Raw genomic sequence first — 15,619 nt, forward strand, 5'->3', positions numbered from 1 at the left:
TTCCCTCTCTCTCATTCCCTCACCTTGTCGCTCCTTCCCTCCCCCTCCCTCTCTACTTCCCTTCCTCCCCTCTCCTTATCCCTCCTTTCCTCTCTTCCTGCTTTCCTCCCCCTCTCCCCCACCTCATTATCCCTCTCCTCCTCCTCTCCTCATCTATTACCATAAATGGCACAAACGCAAGGTCTATGAGAGCCTGAGTGGTGGTGGTTGTTGTTGTTATCATTAGTGTTTTCTTTATGACTCCTATATTTCAAGCAGTGACTGATAAAAGTTTATTATTTTTGTTCAAGGTGTTGTTGATGGATGTTTATGGTCATGTTGTTGTTATTTTCATAAACTTTTTTTTTTTTTAGCCTCTGTTGTTGTCTTTCGTCCCCTGAGGCCCGGGAGTCCTACACGCCACACACCTGCACGTATCCACACTTTTGCACCACTCTCCAACCCCCATATAAGATTAATGACTGGTGCTGTGGTAGTAGCAGGGGTGTTTTTATGACCTACTGGTGCGTTTTGTGGAATATTATATACCCTGTTTTAACGAAATTCTACTCCTCAAACTGCTCCTCGCCCCAGTACGCAAACGAGACTCTCTTCTTTACTGACGAAATCCTGTCCTTTACTGACGAAAACATTGTCCTTTACTGACGAAATCCTGTCCTTTACTGACGATTACTTTATTTGCCGTTCCTACTTTTTCATGCCATTTGCATTTTTCTCTCCTCTTTATCTCACCATCTAAATTTTTCCCTGTTACATTTTTTTGCCAATTTTCAGTTTCCTTTTCTCCTTTCTCCCCTCGTCTCTGTCCTCACCGTTTCTGTGCTTATTTCAGTTTCTCTTCCCTGTTTATTCCCGATTCAGCTTCTTTCCCTCCTTTTCTTCCTCAGTTCTGCTTCCTTCTTCCTTTCAGTTTTTCATCAATTTCTTTCCCTTCTCAATTGTTTCTCTCCAGTTTCTCTACCTTAGTTCCTTCTCATCTTTCTTTCCGTATCTCAGTTTCTTACACACACACACACACACACACACACACACACACACACACACACACACACACACACACACAAGGCACAAGTAAAACAGAAAAAAAAAAGGCATGAAAGATTGAACTGTGACATAAACAATTAAAATAAATTATAAAATCAAAACACCATCATCACCTCTTCCTTTCCCGTCTTCTCGTCACCACGTCGTTTATCTTCCTCTCTTTATCCTCTTCCTCTTCTTCCCCCTCCCCCTCCCTCCCCCTCCCCCTTCCCCTTCTCCCCATCACCTAATCACCCTATATGCACTTAAATCCACACCTCATTACTGGGTCCTCCCCCCATCTCTCTCTCTCTCTCTCTCTCTCTCTCTCTCTCTCTCTCTCTCTCTCTCTCTCTCTCTCTCATCAACCAAACTCTCCCACTCATACATTCTCTATCACTGTCTCTCTCCCTCTCTGTCTGTCTGTCTGTCACCCTTCTCTCCATTATCTCCCCTCCTCTCCCCTTCCCCTTCTCCCTAATCAAACTTTATCTCCCCAACCATTCCCAGTTTTTCCTCCACTCTCTCCCCGCCTCATTACCCTCCCCTCAATTCCTTATCTCCCCTTGTTAGCAAATTTACTTTTTTTATTCTCTCTCTCTCTCTCTCGTCTGTATTCTTTAACACTCGCTTCTCTCTTTGCTATTCAAATCAATGTTTCTCTCTCTCTCTCTCTCTCTCTCTCTCTCTCTCTCTCTCTCCACACTTTACAATCCCATCCCCTTATTTCCTCGCTATTTCCACAAACCAACTCATTCCCTCCTCTCTATTTCATTACGCTCTCGCTCCCCCCCCCTTCTCTCTCTCTAATTCCCCTCTTTACCACTCCATCTCTTAATCTCCTCACTATTTCCCACATACCAACCCCTTCCCTCCTCTCTGTTTTATTACCTCTCTCTCTCTCACACACACACACACACACACACACACCACATCCCCTCCCCATCCCACCCTCTCTTACCCATCCCACCCTCCCTCCCCAAATCCTCCCTATCCCTTACCACCCCTGTAATGAAGGCAGATAAAGAGGTAACATTAAGGTAACCTCACCCCACAACGACACCGGCGCGTCGATTCTAATCCCTCCCCCTTCCCCCCAACGCCCCTACGGATACGCCCCTCTCTCATGCAGATGGTGGGGCATTTTTACGGGGCGGAAGAGTGATGGTTCCGGTGGCCACGGGGGGGAAGAAGGGCGTAAGCGGGTTAATTTGGCGTTTAATGGTCTTTGCTGGATGTCTTCAGTTGTATTTTTCTATTCTTGTATTTTTTTTTATCTTGTTTGTGGTTTTGTTTTCCTTTTCTTACATTTTTTTTCGCCTTGTTTGTGTTTTTCCTTATATTTTGTTTGTATTTTTTCTGTTCACATATTTTTTTCTTGGCAGTTTAATTTTTCTGATAATTTTAATCTTATTTTTGGGTTTATATTTTTGTGTCATATTTTTCTTGTTTGTTGATTCATTCTTCTGTTCTCATATTTCTCATCTTGTCTGTATTTTATTTTCCATCTTCATATTTATGATCTTGTTTACAGTTTATTTTTTTCTAATATTTTTCATCTTCGTAGCTCTGTATTTCCACTTTTTTCATTTTTCATCGTTATTTCAGGGGTTGCTATGTTCTTCAGTTATTTTCCTATTTTGTTTCTCTACGTTTGGAGTTTGCTGTACTATTTCTTTTTTATCTCTGGAATTTTATATATTTTGTTTCTGTGCTTTTTTTCGTTCACGCTTTTCCTCCGAATGTTTTCTCTGTCTTTCGGGTTTTTAACGTCACAGTCTTATTTTCTTAGTATTTCTCTAAGTTTTACTCCTTTCCCCTGTCTTTGGAGGTTTAGCTTTTTCCTTGTAACTTTGAACTCTCTCTCTCTCTCTCTCTCTCTCTCTCTCTCTGCTTCTGGATGTTTTTTTTACTAATTTTTTTATATTCAACTGTATTCAGAAATTCCATATACTGACTAAATGCAAATTAGATGTTTAATTTCCGAGCCCGCTGCCACTCTCAAAAAAAAAAAAAAAAAAAAAAATCCCCGCCAGTTTCTATTTATTTTTTTGTCTGTTTTTACTGTATTATTTGTTTATTTTATTTGATATAAATTTTTTTATGATTTTATTTTTATTTATTGATTTTATTTTATTTATTTATTTGTTGTATTTCATCATTTTCAGACGGTTTTATTAGCATGAAGTAGATTTTTCTTTCGTATGAAGGGTTTAGCCGGAGACTTGGTTATTTCTTTTTATTATCCGAGTCTTACTAACCTGGGACTTTCCTTATCCATTATTCCTTTCAGTACGATCTCTCTCTCTCTCTCTCTCTCTCTCTCTCTCTCTCTCTCTCTCTCTCTCTCTCTCCTCATTAACCACTTCATTACGCTGACGATTCGAGTATTTTAACTTTTCCCTCCTTCAGACAATTTTCATCATCTTTTATAGAACCCCAAGTTACAGGAGGGTTACAAAGACGCTACACTGACCCCTGTAATATAATAAAGAATTCTGTATGTTCTTCCTTCTATCTCTAATCAATTTTATATCGCATTATTACTCAAAGGTTTTCTGTACTAGGCTTCCATTAATTCTTTATTTTTTAACGATAAAGATTGTTTTTAATTCAAGGTCTTCTTTATTTTCTATGCCTATAAAAAGTCCCACGTATTTGTAGTTATTTAAGAGTTATAGCGATTTGTTATGAGTACATTTACTAGTGAAATTTAGGTATGACGAATTTTATGTGATAATGTATAAGTGTTTGCAAATTTATGAGTGGTAATGAATGATGAATGACAGTGAGTTTGTGTGAATATGATTGAATGAATACATGAGTGTTAGTGAATATGAGTAATTTGTTTTTGTATCTGCGAATTTATGAGTAGTAAATTTATGAGTATTTAGTGAATTAGGGGTGAACATAAATGTGTTTGCGAGTTCATGAGTTTTAGGGAATTCAAGAGTTTTGGAGAATTCACGAGCACTGGTGAATTCACGAGTTTTAGCAAGATCACGAGTTTTAGCGGGTTCACGAATATTGGCGAGTTCACGAGTTTTGGAAAATTCATGAGCTTTGGCAAATTCTTGGTTTTTGCGGGTTCATGAGTTTTGGCGAATTCTTGGTTTCAGCAGGTTCACGATTTTGGGCGAATGCACAATTTTTGGCGAATTCACGAGCTCTGGCGAATTCTTGGTCTGAGCAGGTTCATGAGTTTGGGGGATTTGACGAGTTTTAGCGAACTGACGAGTTTGAGAGATTTCACGAGTTTTGGCGAATTCACGAGTTTTGGCGACTGAAAATCGACCTTCTATACTTTCCAGCTTTCTATACTTCACTTCTTTCTACTGTATACATCTCCAGCAGGCATCAAAACCTTCCCTCATATTCCGCGGTATTTATGAGCTTCGGTGAATTAAATTTGCCCAGCCAGGTGCCAGCATCACACCTGGTACACCCGCCACTGATGGTTTAGTTGTAATATCGGTGTCATTTCCGATGGCCGGATTCGAAGCATTGGCGCTAATCTCGATGTGGAATTAAAACTGCATTTTTTTTTTACTGCCTATCCAACTAATAAAAAATATAGATACATGAACTATTGCTATTTTCATCCCGCTAATTAAAAAAAAAAAAAAATGCCGCTAACAAAAAAAATGATGCATAAACTTTTGCTATTTGGAGCGCTGGGGATTAAAGGCTTGTTGTTTGTTTGCTATATTTTTTACTCTGTCTATCCCGCTAATAAAGAAAAAATACATACATGAACTACAGCTATTCTGATCCCGTTAATAAAAAAAAAAAAAATGCCGCTAATTAAAAAAAAAAAAAAGAAAATGCATAACTTTTGCTATCTGGAGCGCTGGGGTTTAAAAGCTTGTTGCATTTTTGTTATATATATATCAATTTGACAAGAATTCACAGAAAAGCTTCAAATGCTCTCAGTCATGAACAGAATGAAATGTCTGCAAAATATTTTAGCGTTATTTTCCTCTTTTTCTTCTTCTCCTCTTTGTTTCTTTCTTTCTTCTTCTTTTCTTCTTCTTCTTCCTTTCCTGGTGCTGCTGCTGCTGCTCCTCTGCTCGTCCTCCTCCTCCTATTTTTTTCCTTCGTCTCCTTCTCTTCTTTATTTCTTTGTCTTCTTTCCTCCTCCTCCTCCTTCTCCTCCCTTTTCTTCTACCATTCTCGAGTACAAAACAACCACCTGATGCTTAACACTCAGCTGAATATAATCGCAAAGAAAGCATATATTTGTGCCGACCATGAAGGGGTTAGTGGTGGCAATATTAACACTCTCGGGCTCCAATGACTCGCTCTCAGCTGAGTAAAATCGTCTGGCGTTACTTGGAATACCTGACTTGTCCCCGCCATGAGAGGGTTAATTTTGTATCCAAATAATTAGCAACTAATTCCCTATACCAGAGAAAATACCCAATAATTTCCTATACCAAATAATTACCCAATAATTCCCTACACCAAATAATTATCCAATAATTTCAGATACCAAATAGGTAACCAATAATTCCCTATACCAGAAAAATTACCCAATAATTCCCTATACCAAATAATTACCCAATAATTCCCTATACCAAATAATTACCCAATAATTCCCTATACCAAATAATTACCCAATAATTCCCTATACCAAATAATTCCGTTGCTAATAACTGTTGTATAATTGTTGAATAAATAAAGAGTATAAATAAAATGTTAAGAAGTATGTCATCGGACTTAACGGACTAATAAATAATAAGAGAGAAATTAATAACAGCGGCCTACGTTCGTTCAGACTAAATCGGTGGGGAAAAGGTGTTAAGGGTCCTTCCTACGCTGATGGGTGAGGTGATCGACCGCGCGCTCTGGACTCTGCATGACCTTTGACCTTTCATAAAAAACAAACAAAAATAAAAATCGTGACAAGCGCTGTGTGGGGAAAAAAAAAGGGAGGAAAATATCTCACGCACTGACTTTTAATGACAGATTTATTTCACTGGCTATTCTGAACTACCAGAAAATAAATATATAAATAAAATAATAAATAATCCAGTCCCCGCAACCACGCAGCAATTACCGACTCCCTGATTTATCGTTTACACTCGGTATTTATCGTTTTTTTGATTGGTTTACGCGTGGGTTTTATTATTGGTATTATTTATATATCGGTTGGAGATTTAATAGTAAAAATCAATCATTTATATTTATCAATATATTATTATCAGTTATAATTATTGACGGTTCGTTCATCAGTTTGTTTATTTGGTTTGTTTGTCTTATCTGGTTGTGCTTATCGGTAATAATTATCGGTTTATTTATCGGGAATCTCAGTTATATTTATCGATTTCGGTTTCAGTTATATTTACCAGCCTATTTACTGGTTGCATTTAACGATTTATTCCAGTTAATTGGCTATTTATCGGCGGCATTTACCGGTTGTAATCAGTAATGTTATCACGATGAATGTAATTAGTCTAAAGCCATGAGAGTGAATATATATATATATATATATATATATATATATATGTAGAGAGAGAGAGAGGGAGAGAAGAAGAAGAAGAAGAAGAAAGAGGAAGAAATGAGAGAACACACACACACACACAGGGCTAGGCAGTTGGTCCTGACATTTAAGATGACAGTGACCAGCTTCACTCATCCCTGAGTGGCATTATGTGAGCAATAAACCCCAACCACCTACTGGATATAAATCTTCACCGGCTCAATCCGATTGGAGCACAGTAAATACCCACTAAACCACCAGGCGCCAAAATTTGGTTATATGGTTACCACCCAGCGTAGTAAATGGTGTCCTGGTGTACAGGAAACCATTTGGCTTGTCACTCAGTGCAGAGTCACCCACAGGCAGAAGGAAGAGGAAAGAATGAAGGAATGAAAGACAGAAGAGGTAGTGCAAAGTCACCCGTAGGCAGAAAGACGAGGAAAGAATGAAGGAAAGAAAGACAGAAGAAGATGGAAGGAAAGAAGGATGGAGGGGAGGACAGGGCAGACACCCGAGAGCAGCACAACATTGAGTGAGTGGATGGTGAGCGTCCCCACCTACCACAATATATATATATATATATATATATATATATATATATATATATATATATATATATATATATATATATATATATATGTAATGTTCTGATCGTAAACTTAAGAAATTTTCAGCTCTATTCCAAGTAGCGTCACACGACTTCTCTCAGCAGTAATCTCCGGCAGTTAGCACACCGGGAGAGGCTGTAACCTGTGTGTTGTTGACGGAAGGAGAGGCTAGCTTATGAGGGCACGTGAAAATCGTGGGAGTCTTGCTTGCCTGGCAGGATGCTGGTGCTGAGATGGAGGAGGGAGGCAAGGAAGGGAGGAGGGAGGGAGGGAGAGACGGTAAGATGAGGAGTAGGTATACACACAGAATCATACATATAAACACACACACACACACACACACTAACCCTCTCCAAAAAGACGGAATAAGAAGTGAAAAAAAAAAAAAATGGAACTAAAGACAAACAACAAACGAAACAAGCAGCAGAACACTTTCAAAATAAAGAAGAAAATCATATGGAAAAGGAAAAATAAACATGTCATCTCTACCCCCTTCCAGACTCAACCCTTCCAAAACTCACCAGAAGCTTGAAAATAAAACGCATACACACGAAAGCCAGAAGGAAGAAAAATAATGATGAACTAAAATGCCACTCTAACCCGCTGCAGACTCAGGCCACACCACGCCAAATAAGAATGAGAAAGGAATGAAACTGGGAATAAAAGTGAGAAGCAGATATCAAATGATGCTACAAATTCAACACAACATCGAACACAACAATTAAAATGACTCTCTCTCTCTCTCTCTCTCTCTCTCTCTCTGAAAAAAAAAAAAATACAGAATAGAAACTACAGATATAAAACAAAATGAATCAGACAGAAGACAATAAAAAATAATGAAGAAAAGTAGAAGTGAGAAAAATGTGATACAGGAAATACTCCTAATTCTAACCCGCTTAAACCCATCCTCAAACCCTGCTCGGAAGATGATAAAAGAAGAAAAAGAGATCAAGAAGGAAGGCGTAGAGGGCAGCACAAAAGAGGGAAAAATCACAAATAATAATCACAAGGAAAATAACGAGACGAAAAACTCCAAACTCTAACACGCTCCAAACGCAACCTCAGAAATATCACACACACACACACACACACACACACACACACACACACACACACACTAGCGCCCCATTACCCCTCCAGCCTATTTATATTCACAATAATCACACTCGCGCCAGAGATCTGTAGGGCAATTAAGGGTTCGGGAAGATGTCGTTAAGGGTCGATTTATAATGCCCTATGACTCCAACGCCGCCTTTATTGCAGCTGTGGCGAGGGCGGGTGGGGGCGTATCGGGTCGCCTCCGGGATGATTATTATGCGGGTTCGTCGAGGCCACCAGCTTTTTTGGAGGTAGGGGGGGGAGTGATATTTTTGTCTGTTTTGGATGGCTTGGGTTGGTGTGTTGCTTTTGGATTTTCTTGTGTGCTTTTTTCGTGATCTCTTTCTCGGTCACTCATTCTGTCTGTCTGTCTGTCATTCTCTCTCTCTCTCTCTCTCTCTCTCTCTAAGGGCTGGATGATGAACAATTAAGTCGAAATTATTTTATTACCCTCACCCCCAAAGACATTACATAGAGGTGAGGAAAATCGTCTGAAGTTAGCCTGAGTAAACAGAAAAAATAATTATCCTTCCACGAGACGATTTAATAATGTTCAAGGGAGATTTTTTGAACTGGAGGGGTTAGATAAAGCCTTCATCAACCCCTTCGCTAGTACAGTTGCTCTCCTAAGCTGAATAAAATCGTCTGGTAAAAGCAAGAATAAAACACAAATGACGGGGAGAGAGAGAGAGAGAGAGAGAGAGAGAGAGAATTTGTTTTTGTCACAGGCCGCGGCAACAAATCAACGTGATGCGATTGCAACTGATGACGGAATGCAATCGTGTGCAGTGATGCCGACGTATATCATGCCCAGCCACAGTCATAAACTAAACGTGTGTGTGTGTGTGTGTGTGTGTGTGTGTGTGTGTGTGTGTGTGTGTGTGTGTGTGTGTGTGTGTGTGTGTGTGTGTGTGTGTGTGTGTGTGTGTGTGTGTGTGTGCGTGCGTGCGTGTGTGTGACATTAATCTCATGCTGGTAATATGGAGCATCGACATGACAACCATAAAGGGGATGGACTCATTAAAATCCACCATCAGCCACACTATACTTCGTTCACCTTAACCTGGCACAGAGTTTCGTCCTTTTCCAGCTTATTTCCCGTAGCTCTGTGGTTCGTAGAATAAGATAATGCCTCTACATCCTTTCCACAGCACTTCTTCATGACAAGCATCGTATTCTAGTGTTAATCTCTCGTTACAGCCCAGCATTCTGGATGGAGAGATGGCAATACTAGGTCAAGTTAAAGTGAATAGAGTATACACACTGCAAAAGCCACTCCTTAAACCCTTTGCCTGAGGACGCTTGTTACATACAGCTCTATCTAATGTCGGTCTATTTTACTCTCTTATAGTGAGAATTATATCTAAGCCTCGGAGCTCGAAAAGTCTAAATCCGAATTATATCGTATGCAGCTAGAATAAATTAATACCTGGCCCTTCCAGTCCCAAAAGTCTGCCTAAATTCGAATAAAACCATATGAAAATGGCAAGAATAAACTAGGAATATCTAATCAATGTAGTATGAAAAAAAAAAAAAAAATCCAGCAACCTCCTCAAACCCAACACAAGTCAACCCAGCGGAACAGCCCTCATCCCGCGCGGCCCACCAGCAAGCAGTGAGGGGGGTTCAACTAAATGGCTTAAGTTTTCGTATCGCCACTCTGAGAACTGCGTGGGCCACAAATTTATGCGTCTTTTCTCATATAATGTAAGACGGACGGCGGTGTGGGGTGATTTAAAGCAGGAGTTAATGCAGTAAAGATGAAATACAGGGAGGAGGATAGAGGGGGATTGGGGTTTTTGTGTTGACGATGATCAGTTTGGCAAGAATGTTCACGGTATGTAAATGTTAAAAATGGTGAAGAGGTTTATCCTATATTTACTGCTTAGAATAATACTTTGGGACTTATTTCTGAAGGATGTATTGGATGTTACCTTTGAGGGATGTTAACTCTCACACGGTCGGTACAACTCTAAGATATTCTCTTTAGGATAACAACAAACGATTTCATTCAGCTGAGTGTACGAGTAGGTAACAGGAGGCCAAGGGTGTTATGGAAGTTACATCTTTTGCATCTTGTATACCATTATTTTTTGCACGTAGGCTGTTTAGGTTATCTTTTATATTTTTTCTCTCGACTTATTTGTTCATACTTTCTTGGCTTCCCCTCCTCTCTCTCTCTCTCTCTCTCTCTCTCTCTCTCTCTCTCTCTCGTCTATTCTATACATCTCGCTTTTCTTGCTTTCTCTTCCTACGACTATTCATTTAGTATTCGTTCGCCCACCTATTGTAGTAGAGGCATTAAGTGGCTGGTCTGTCCGTGCGCGCGTGCGTGGGCGCGTAAGTGGGTGCGTGCGTTCTTAAAACTCCTGTGGGCACAGTATCTCCTCAACCATTCCACGGATTTCCACCAAACTTTAGTCATTACTGCAGTATCAGATGATGATGAACTGATTAGGTCACCTAGGTGAAGGGGTCAAAGGTCAAGGTCATATGGGGTCGACTTAGTGTATCTTTGTGGGAGCGATATTTCCTGAACCCATCAACGGATTTCCACCAAACGTTTACTACTTATGCAGTATGAGATGGTGAACTGATTAGGTCAGCTAGGTTTAGGGTTCAAAGGTCAATGTCATATGAGGTCGAGTTAGTTTATCCTCGTGGAGGCGGTATCTCCTGAACCCGTCAAAGAATTTCAGCCAAACGTTTGTCAGCGATACAGTATCATGAGCTGATGAACTGAGTGGGTTGGCAAGGTCAAGAGGTCAAAGGTCAAAGTTTATGGGTGTGGGCATGATATCTCCTGAACCCCAGTATGGATTTCGACCAAACATTTGTCAGTGATACAGTATGAATTGATTAGGTCAGCAAGGTCAAGGGATCAAAGGTCAAGGTCATATGGGGTCGACTTAGTTTATCATTAGTCTCATTTTAACCCACTATGGAGGTCGTATGGCGAGTCCCTGTGCAAGACCTGGCGAGGGCATACCGAGCGACAATTTGCGTAGACAGTTCGGGGCCTGAGTTCTCGGTGTTTCATGCCTTTAGTCTGTTGAACAATCACTCTGCCATCTACTTTTACTTCCTTCTTCATTTCCTCCTTATTTTCCTCGTTCTCTTGCCGATTCCTTCCTTCCTTCCCTCTTCTCTTAACCCTTTCTCTTTTTCCTTCCACCATTCCGTCTTTCCTCCTTCCTTTCCTTCTTTACACATTCTATCATTCTCCGTTCCTCCTTTCCTTCCTTCTACCTTTACTGTTTCTTTCTCTCAGTTCCTTCCTTCCCTCTTCCCTTTCCTCTGTCCTTCCCTCTCCTTCCTTACTTTCTTTCCTCCTTTGCACATTATTCAATCCTTAATTCCAACATCCACAGCACCAACAAGTAGTCAAGCCGGCCCACTCTCTTAATGCCCAGACGCTCTATTCAGTTCGTCCTCTTCCACACTTTCACCGCGGTCCAAGTTACTATCAAGGAATCTAGGCGCTGGAGACGTTAATGCTGACAAATGCTATGTTTATTAGTGATTCAGCAAGTTCCTCGAGAAGCAGGAAAAAAAAGTACTTAATGAGAAAACTACCTGGGAACCGAGACAGTTGGCTGGCCGAGACCTCCAGTTGTCAGCGTAAAACAACTCCATTGTTTTGTATACCCACTTCCCGCGCGGAAAGTAGGAGGGTTCGGCGCGACAACCAATTCGCCACTTATCTAACCCATAGCAAATCCCCCCGCGCAAAATCGAATCTCATGCTCTAGGAAGAGTCAGGACAAACCAAGCATACGTAGCGAGCAAGAAAACGTCCTCACCTCGGCATGAATAGCGTCGTTTCGCGTGGGTCGCCGAGTCTGCAGCCCTCACCGGAATCCCCCTGACGCCGCTGTTACCGTGGGGCGCCAAGACGGCCATTCTCGCGCGACAACCTGGTAAAAGTTTGGTTCTGTGAGTCCGTGAGAAGGAAAGTTTGTGGGCGAGTGCGTGTGCGGGAGCTGGCTTTTGTAAATGCTGGGAATGTAAAACGCGGGTGGGTCTGTAAATGTAAATAAGAGGCTGGCGGTGGAGAGAGCAAGGACTGAGAGAGAGAGAGAGAGAGAGAGAGAGAAAGAGAGAGAGGAGGAGGAGGAGGAGGAGGAGGAGGAGGAGTGAGGATTATAAAGGGAAAAATGTACGAGAAGACAAAAATATAAAAATGGAAGAGGAAAAAGAGTACGAAGGAAAACACTTCGAACTAGGGGACGAAAAGGAGGAGGAGGAGGATAAAGGGAAGAACAAGGAACAAAACCAATAAATACGCTAGAAGAGGATATACAAGGGGACAGAAAAGGCAGGAAGAGGGAAAGTTAGTAAAGAAGGGAAAAAAGAGGAAAAAAAAATGGAAGGACTCAGCCAAAATAGAGCCCAAAGAAGAGGAAAGGAAAAGTAAGAATACGAATAAGCTGTCAAAGACGAAGAGGAAGCCTTAGAGAGAGAGAGAGAGAGAGAGAGAGAGAGAGATAGAGAGTTACGTAGGCACACAATATCACATTTTTGGGCCTATCGAGGTGGTAATGCTTTGATATTAATTGAAAGCCATATTTTACAGCTGAAGAAATGAGGAGGAGGAGGAGGAGGAGGAGAGAGAGAGAGAGAGAGAGAGAAAGAGAGAGAAAAGGAGTTAAAAGACTGTCTTTGATGTACACTGTGAAAGCTAAACTGAAGGAGGAGGAGGAGGAGGAGGAGGAGGAGGAGGAGGAGGAGAGAGAGAGAGAGAGAGAGAGAGAGAGAGAGAGAGAGAGAGTAATGGAGTTAAAAGACTGTCTTTGACGTACACTGTGAAAGCTTAAATGAAGGAGGAGGAGGAGGAGGAGGATTACACAGGAAAGCAAACAGCAACAGACCTTATGGTCCTTTCGAGGCTGCTTGTTAGAGAAAACTATGACTACAAGATCTGACTCTACATGTTGAAGGATAAGGATAGTAAAGCAAGAAGGCTCCCCCCACCACCAAACCCTCCAGGAAAAAGTGAGAAAAACCACCATGCAGCATGGAAAAACTGACATGGAAATTTTATAGGAAACACTGGAAAGGAAAAGTCACATTCTATAATACTTTATCTATAAGCTACCCGATAGAGTAACCTGAAAGAGAAAGTAAACAAATAAACTAATAGTTACGGCATGACATTATAAACCGGTTACATTGAGTTAATGGGAAGTCTGTGGACATAACGTGGAAGCTACACACTGCACAGTGTGGATGTTTAGGGGTGGTGCAGCAGCCTTGCCTGGCGCTTTTAAGGTAGGCAGCAGTCAATCAGGCCCTAGCTCCGTTTGTTCCACTGAGACAAGGAACTCTCCCATGTGGGACAAGTACACAAGTTTCATCCTGAAGCAGTGACCCCTGGTACATTAAAAAAATCCCGATGGTGGTCACTCGACTAACAGGGACCCTCAGTAATCCACAGCCCATCACAGGTCAAAAGTAAGAGTAGTGACCGTTAACTCAGGGTTATCTGTGCAGATCCTAATCTGTGCTTATATTGCTTTCTTTGCACTGGGGGGATTCAAAACTATATAGGACGGGTGTCTTAGATAAAAGGGGACTGCACAGTGCACAGTGTGGATGTGCAATGCACAGAGTGGATGTTTAGGGGTGGTGCGGCAACCTTCCCTGGCGCTTTTTAGGTAGGCAGCAGTCAATCAGGCAATAGCTCCGTTCACTCCACTGAGACAAGGAACTCTCCCATGTGGGACAGTACACAAGTTTCATCCTGAAGCAGTGACCCCTGGTACATTAAAAAAATCCCGATGGTGGTCACTTGACTAACAGGGACCCTCAGTGATCCACATCCCATCACAGGTCGAAAGTAAAAGTAGTGACCGTTAACTCAGGGTTATCTGTGCAGATCCTAATCTGTGCTTACTGTATATTACCTGACTTGCTTTGGGTAAATCGAAAAACGTATAATGACGTGACGTGACGCTATGTTAAGTTTACGGGGTGTCCTGTAGACACGAGGGGACTGCACAGTGTGGATGTTTAGGGGTGGTGCGGCAGCCTTGCCTGGCGCTTTTAAGGTAGGCAGCAGTCAATCAGGCCCTAGCTCCGTTCACTCCACTGAGACAGGGAACTCTCCCATATGGGACAAGTACACAAGTTTCATCCTGAAGCAGTGACCCCTGGTACATTAAAAAATCCCGATGGTGGTCACTTGACTAACATGGACCCTCAGTGATCCACAGCCCATCACAGGTCGAAAGTAAGAGTAGTGACCGTTAACTCAGGGTTATCTGTGCAGATCCTAATCTGTGCTTATATTGCTTTGTTTGCACCGAATAAATTGAAAATGTATAATATTGTGACGCAACACTATGTACGGGTACATTGTTTACGGGGTGTCTTGTAGACAACAGGGGCATGAACTTACATGTACCGTAGCTATAAAAGCAAGTTATTCGGACAGAAAAAGAGTCAGCTGAGGATTTTCGTGCAAATATTTGTCTAATTTGTTTTTGAATGTCTCAATTGAGATACTGTTCACGGTATCTGAGGGTAATCTGTTCCAGATATTTACAACTCTGTTAAAGAAGAAGTATTTTGCTTCGTGGGATTGGAATCGCTTTCCCATGATTTTGCAGCCATTACTTCTGGTTTGACTCAATCGGTCTATATCAAAATATTTATCCATGTCTAAGTTGTCATATCCCTTCATGATTTTGAAAACTTCAATAAGGTCCCCTCTTAACCTGCACTTCGTTAGGCTAAATAATTTAAGTTCTTCAAGGCGTTCCTCATATGGTTTGTTTCTAAGTCGTGGTATCATTTTTGTGATTCTTCGCTGAATTTTCTCTAATTTTTCAATGTCCTTTCTGTAGTACGGAGACCAGAATTGCACACAATACTCAAGATGGGGGCGCACTAGCGAGTTGTACAAGGCAAGTATGACTTTTTCTGATTTAAACTCGAAAGTTCTTCCAATAAAACCCACTAGCTTGTTTGCAATTTTAACCGCATCGGTACACTGCTTGCTTGGTTTTAGGTCATTTGATATTATCACACCAAGATCCTTTTCACTGTCTGTACTTGATAACTGAATATTGTTTATTTTGTAATTTGCATGGACATTGTTACCTCCAATATGAAGTACTTTACATTTTTCTGTGTTGAATTTCATTTGCCATTTTTCTGCCCAGCTTGCTAAAGTATTAAGGTCATTTTGTAACTGCTGCCACTGTAAATTTGAAGTGACTTTACTGGTTATTTTAGTATCATCTGCAAATTTGGATACTTTACAATTTAGACCCTCATCAATGTCATTTAAATAGATAATAAAAAGTATCGGTCCAAGTACAGAGCCTTGGGGAACGCCGCTGATCACATTACGCCATTTGGATTCCTTTCCGTTTATCACAACTCACTGTTTTCGGTCTGACAG

Source organism: Coenobita brevimanus, chromosome 98 (genome assembly GCF_032717465.1).
Source record: "Coenobita brevimanus isolate Jiangsu-jjx chromosome 98, ASM3271746v2, whole genome shotgun sequence".
NCBI classification, from domain to species: domain Eukaryota; kingdom Metazoa; phylum Arthropoda; class Malacostraca; order Decapoda; family Coenobitidae; genus Coenobita; species Coenobita brevimanus.